Here is a 6,000-nt window from a genome sequence, read left to right as displayed (position 1 = left end):
TTTCTTTTCTTTCCTTCTCTCTCTCTCTCTCTCTCTCTCTCTCTCTCTCCCTTTTTTCCCCCTCTTTTTTTCTTTCTTTTTATAGCTCCGTGCTCGTTAGCTTTCAGCTTTGGAGCTTCTATGACACTTTGGGGCACAAGGCCGTGAGACATGCATCTGTCAAAGTGTTTACCGTCTTATGTCTAGAAACTGTCTTGTCTTTCCTTATTGTGTTTTGCTCAGCGACGTTCATCGGGACGGTGAGTGTAAGACGAGTCGGTCCCGTGAGGCTGGGACTACGGACCATGTATCGAAACAAGAAAAAGATATACAGTGCATAAAAAAGAATATGCGCGCAGATGGGGTTCTGGTACGTTTTAGCCATGAGCTGAAGAACGTACGAGAACTGAGAGGGCCGTTGGTGGATGGAAGGAAGGAAGCCGACGATCGTAGATGGCCCGAGAGGATGCATCCTGCGGTCCACGTTGTCTCGTTACAGCGAAAACGGCCGATCCTTTCTGGGTCTTGGAGGTCTGGACGCGTCGACTGATGGAGTCAAAAGACGGTGTACGAAGTAAAGGTAAACGAAAAACTTGGGTTTTCTCGCTTCTTTTTTTCTTGTTCCGTTGTCATTTTATTGATGGATTTTCTTTGATGTCTCTATTTGTGAGACACGCGCATGGTAAGTACCTTTTTGTATTCTTGATTTCCTGCTAATACATTGCCTGGCTGAGTTGCAGTCAAACCCTTGTCGATGGTTGAGGCCGGCCTGTAAAATGCGCATGTTGCAGGGCCCCGAATACGAACTGGGCACACGACAGGCCTGATATCCCGGCCGATTCGTCCTGTTTTGTTTTCTCATTGCTTTTCTGTACTTCAGCCTGGCACTGGGTTTCTCCCCTCGTTTGTTCATGTCACCTTGCCTTGCTTGTCCTGTTTGGTATGCGTCCCGATGAGTCCGTCGATGCAGTCCGATTTCTTTTGAAAGGCCTTTTGCATCGATCCAAACTCACTATGTGCAGGGGAAAGGAAAGCTCAAACCGAAGGTTTCCAATGCTATGTTTCTCCGTTTGATCAAGTTCGAGAAAATTAGAGAGTGTTTACTGAGTAAGGCCCTCCTCTACGGATTATTCTGCACAGACAGGGGACCCCGTCCTCATATCGTTTGCCATGAACAAGGCGGCACACAACTAACAGTGGCACAAAATCGACACTTCAGGTACTCTGTACCAATCCAGTAATTACTCAGTACAATGCGTATGGAGATGGAACCTTTAAGCTTTTGTCCGCCATAAAGTCAGTTCCTGCATTAGTGTCAAATGTGCACGCGATGTGGTGTGCACGAATGCTGGTGGCTTGTGCGTTGGTGGTCCCCAGCTGCCGGGGTGTTGGGCAGGCAAGAAAAGGAGGCAGTCATGACCCCACAAACAGCGTGGCTGAGTCCAAAACAGAAACACGCCAGGCCTCTTGTCTCCCACCTCGTTGGCTCAGGCTTCGTCGTTCGACGTAGGGTGGTAGGTTGATCGTTTGGTCGTCAGCGCTTCTGCACTGCGTTTTTTTTCGGGGCCGGGGACGCCACGGTTTCAGATGGTTGCTTTCCGCGAGCGATCTTGTCACCCAATGGGCTTCTCACACTCATTATCTGCAAGCCGACATTTTTCTCACCGTTTTGACTCGTCGGACTGGTCTAGTAACGACTTACTCAGATGCGTTCCAGAGATCTAGATGCATTCTTTCGCCTTCGTTTCCGACAACGATGCCCTGACATAGATATGCTCGTATCCTGTGTTCGGTGCGCCCAAATATGTAAGAACACATTCATGTACACGTGTGCTAATATGAGACGGTGTGCTGTCATTTTCCGTGGACTCGGTGTTGTCCAGGACGGATGCAGATTGTGTCTTTTCCGTATATTTTTGAGTTGTGCGTTGTTGCACTACATATATGTAAGCGTATGTCGACTCGTATTTTCCTTCATCCGATCTCTTTCTCCCGTGGTGTAAGTACAAAGTACGCATTTTCTTTTCTCTATTTCTTCGGGACACTCCCGAACGGAAACATGCTCCCCTTGTGCCAACCCGTGACTATGGATTCCCGACGAAATACGGCTCCGTCTCGGGGATTTTTATTTTTGTTACTGTTGGTTTATTTTTATCATCCTGGACAACGGACTCCGTCAAATACCTGGAAGGCCGTCCTGTCGCGCTTTCGTTCACGCTGTCCCATTCATCCACACCCCTTGTTGCCAGCGTCCCGTTGACCAGGTCGTCCCCGGCTCGCAATCTATTTTCTCCATCTGTGCGGTAGTGCCTGCCCCTCTCTTCCCAGGAGAAACTACGACGTACGGAGTACGAAGTAATACTGCGGAAATGAGAGTGTGAGGCCCGCCCGGAGAGGAAAACGAGCATAAAATCAAATAAATAAAAAGAGGAAAAAAAGGTGGCCCGCACCTGAGCCAACCTCCAACAGCTAAATGAGAGCGGTTCTCAGCAAAATAAAGTAGTGGAGTCAACTTTAGCAGGTGTCATGAGTCCTCCGTACGACGGAAGGACTACGATGTCCATGAAGCCCGTGAACGCGACGACCGAGGTGCGCCAAGGTGCCACGAAAGGGACAAAGCGCAGTGTATTTTCTGGCCTCTTTTACCTACCTGTGGAGTATATTGTACCCGACTTGTCTTCTGTGCGGCTTTCATCTGAATTCTTTTGGACCGTCCTGTGCAGCCGTTTTGTCTTTTCTTCTCCTTCTTCTCTCTCGTTTTTTTGAGACAGAGTTTTCTGTCTTCCGTCTTCTCGTCGATCCTCCCGTACGCAGATTTGTCTGGCCGCTTGACACAGCCACTTGACCTGGCTGGGCCTTTGTAACCGCCTTGGACAGCGCGTGCATTGCTGTTGAATAGAAATAAGAATGATAGGCAGACAGCTCTCCGTCGAGAAATGAACATTGGAGAATGGACAGGTAGTGTTTCTCGTACAGGCGGTGCCCGCCCATATCTTCCTCACCACCCCAGCGCATGAAACAAGGCCGTTCAAAATGCAGATGTGTTGTCGTCCGCACAATACATGCAAATGAGAACAAACGTGCCGTTTTGCCGGCTTCGGGCTTGCTCGTTGACATGGGGCGCTTTGGTGACCACTTCATTTTGAGGCCAACCGATTTTGTTGTTATGACATTAACCGAGACACGAACGACCGGGCATACACAAAAGGAGAAGGAGAGACCAAGAAAGCCTGCCATGTCGTTCTCGGCTCACTAAGCCTGTCTAGGACAAGGCAAGTGCGAAGGGAAATGAGTTTGGGGCGGTCTGTTCTCTGTGCAGAACAGCACTGACAGACGGAAGGTGACAACGTCCGCGGAAGGTTCGAGCGGCCACTACGACGCGATTGGTCGGCTGATGGAGTCATTCGCAAGGTCCGATCCCTGCCAATTTCGCATAGGACAAGCACGGATATACACAAAGGCAGGAACGAGCGTACTCAGTAAACGCAACGAGAAGGTGCTGCATGGTGTGGTAGTTGAATATTCTTTCCTCAAAGGTATTGTTTGTATCTCAACTTTGTCTGTGAACGGAAGGGAAAGAGGTATTGTTGATCTCCTTCTAGAAGCGGTACGAGCAGCGCCAGGAATAGAAGAGCAAAGCGGCGAGAGTCAAAGAAGGCACACCCAACAACAGGGCAAGGGCGCCCGACAAACAAAAGAAAGCCGTTTCTAAAAGAAGGAACACCCCAGACCGTTTTCATGGATAGAGAAAGAGCGAAAGGCCTAGGTGCCGCCCGTTTTCTTGCGCTAATCCCGAATTGGGAAATGAGCGACCGAGCACCTTCTATTTTCCTTCTCTCCTGGCGCCAGCGTGTTTCTGGCGGCTGTTTGATTTTGGGGCCTCTCGCGAATCGCTTGCCCCTTTTACTTTGGTCCCCTTTTCTCCCCTCACTTCCCAGCCAACGACCCCGAGCACTCTTCACTGCGAGCCAACCGTTTCGACTAATAATCTTGCCCGCTCCCAAAGCAGTGAAAGGAACCCAGCAAGATGCCAGCGAACGGAGACAGTGGTGTCTCGCCTCTTTGTCATTGGAAAATGGAGCCAGACATCGTTAATGGCAAGCCCCCAAGTATGCCAGAAAGTCCAAGTGATTCAGACGGAGGAAATGTGGAGCGCAAACAGATGAGTGCTGAGACAAAAAACGGTCGAACTACACGGAAGAAAAAGCAGGCGAAGCCCAGGAGACACGAAGAGAGGAGAGACGACCCGAAGGTCAAAATGGCTGGGCAACTTCACTGGGAGTCCACAAGAACATGAGAGACAGCAACATGGCTGAAAATAGACTTGAAAAGGACAAGCAGACGAGGTCGAAGCAGCGGACATAATATGCACGCGAAAACAAGGTATACTTGAAGAAACAAAATCTCCACTGACCGCTGTTGACGCGATGCGCTGGCAGGTGAGTTGACACCATTTGGCAACATGCTGTCTTACTCTTAGGGGCGCTTCGACTGTCTGGACTTGGCTACGGAAATATGCACCTACTTGGAGCAGTTTTGGCTACATTTGTTGGCTAAGCATATCGTGCAGAACCTGGCCGGCGGTTGATGGCAACGTTGGCGATGCCCTTGACAATGTCTTGCAAACCTGCAGGCCAGTTCAGCTCACAACGCATCTGCTGCTGCTGGATCCCTCACCGCTACCTGGTCGATCCAGTCCGATCCGAATGCCACGATGCATCTCGTGGCTCTACAACACCCAAGAAAGGCCTCCTGCCCGCTCTTTGCCTGCAGCACCGCTGCCGAACCGAGCTGCAACATGCCGACTTTCACTGTCTATTTTTTTTCTTTTTTTTTTCTTTTGTTGACTTTGTATCCTTTCGGAATTGTTATTTGTCAAAGTTCTTTTATGTGTCCCTTCCATGCATCTTTCACCAACGTCGTCCTTTGTGACCAATCCGGACAGCAGCACATTCCGAGAGCCACAAGCCAACACGAGACGGCATGGTGCGAGTCTGATGTTGCATGGCAGTGCAGCCCAGCTTTTCTATCAAAGAATACGGCTGTTGTGCAACAGAGCAATTGTTCATGCTTGGGTCACGCCCTGGCCGGATTCCGTCAAGACGGCCGACTGCCTAACAAAGAAAACGGCCATTCCGTGAAAGACCCAAAGAGATCAAGACGGAGCAGTTCTCGACTCGTATGGTGCCCAAAGCAGGTACCGTGACTATTCCGAACGGGCTAACACCGGGGGTCAAAGAGCGCCTGGGAAGGCTGTTCTTTGAATTCAAAGTCTCTGTGACTTCTTTCTGGTTGTCGTTTTCATTCCATTCACCATCGACAGTGCCTTTCTTTGTTGTGCTGCTGTTCTTCCACCTCTTGCCCTTGATCTCCGTTCTGAACGCTCCGGCACCGTGGGCCAGAATACCACATCCTTGTCGCCCAGGCAGCTTCGCGGAGTCGCTTTCTGCGAACGACCAGGAGCCACACCCCCTGTTCAACTGTTCTGTGGTGGGCCGCATCCATGTTGCCCATCTCAACTGACTCTTCTCTTCTCACACCCCCCTCCCCTGCCGCGCACCACACTCGCCGCAACGACCTCCCGACCCACCCCGTCTTCACTTACACCCACTTACACACGCTTTGTCCAGTCAACATCGGCCCTCTTTGTGTGCACCGTCCACGATGCCCTGCTCTGGTAGCCCTCCGCCTCTCCACCCCATCTTCCCGCTTCCCTTCCCCCTACCCTCCTTTGCTCTATGCCGATGGAGTATATGAATCCTCTTCCCCCGGCACTCATGACTTCTCTTTCTTCTCTTCCTTTCCTCTTCATCCCCTCGTGCTACCGCCAGAAAAGCATTGGTGTTCGATCTCGGCTTCTTTTCTTTCCTATTCTTCATTCTCTTCTTGGTTGTCAAAGTCATTCGCTTCTTTGCTTCCACCTCTCGTTTTCATATTTTCCTATTTCGGTTCTCGATCTTGATCAGTCCACCCACACTCGCTATCCATTCATCCATTCAACTACTTTTTATATCTTGCCTC

This window comes from Sporothrix brasiliensis (assembly GCF_000820605.1).
Source record: "Sporothrix brasiliensis 5110 chromosome Unknown Cont18, whole genome shotgun sequence".
In the NCBI taxonomy this organism is placed as follows: Eukaryota; Fungi; Ascomycota; class Sordariomycetes; order Ophiostomatales; family Ophiostomataceae; genus Sporothrix; species Sporothrix brasiliensis.
The sequence above is the reverse complement of the archived record's forward strand: the minus strand, read 5'-3'. Positions refer to the sequence as shown.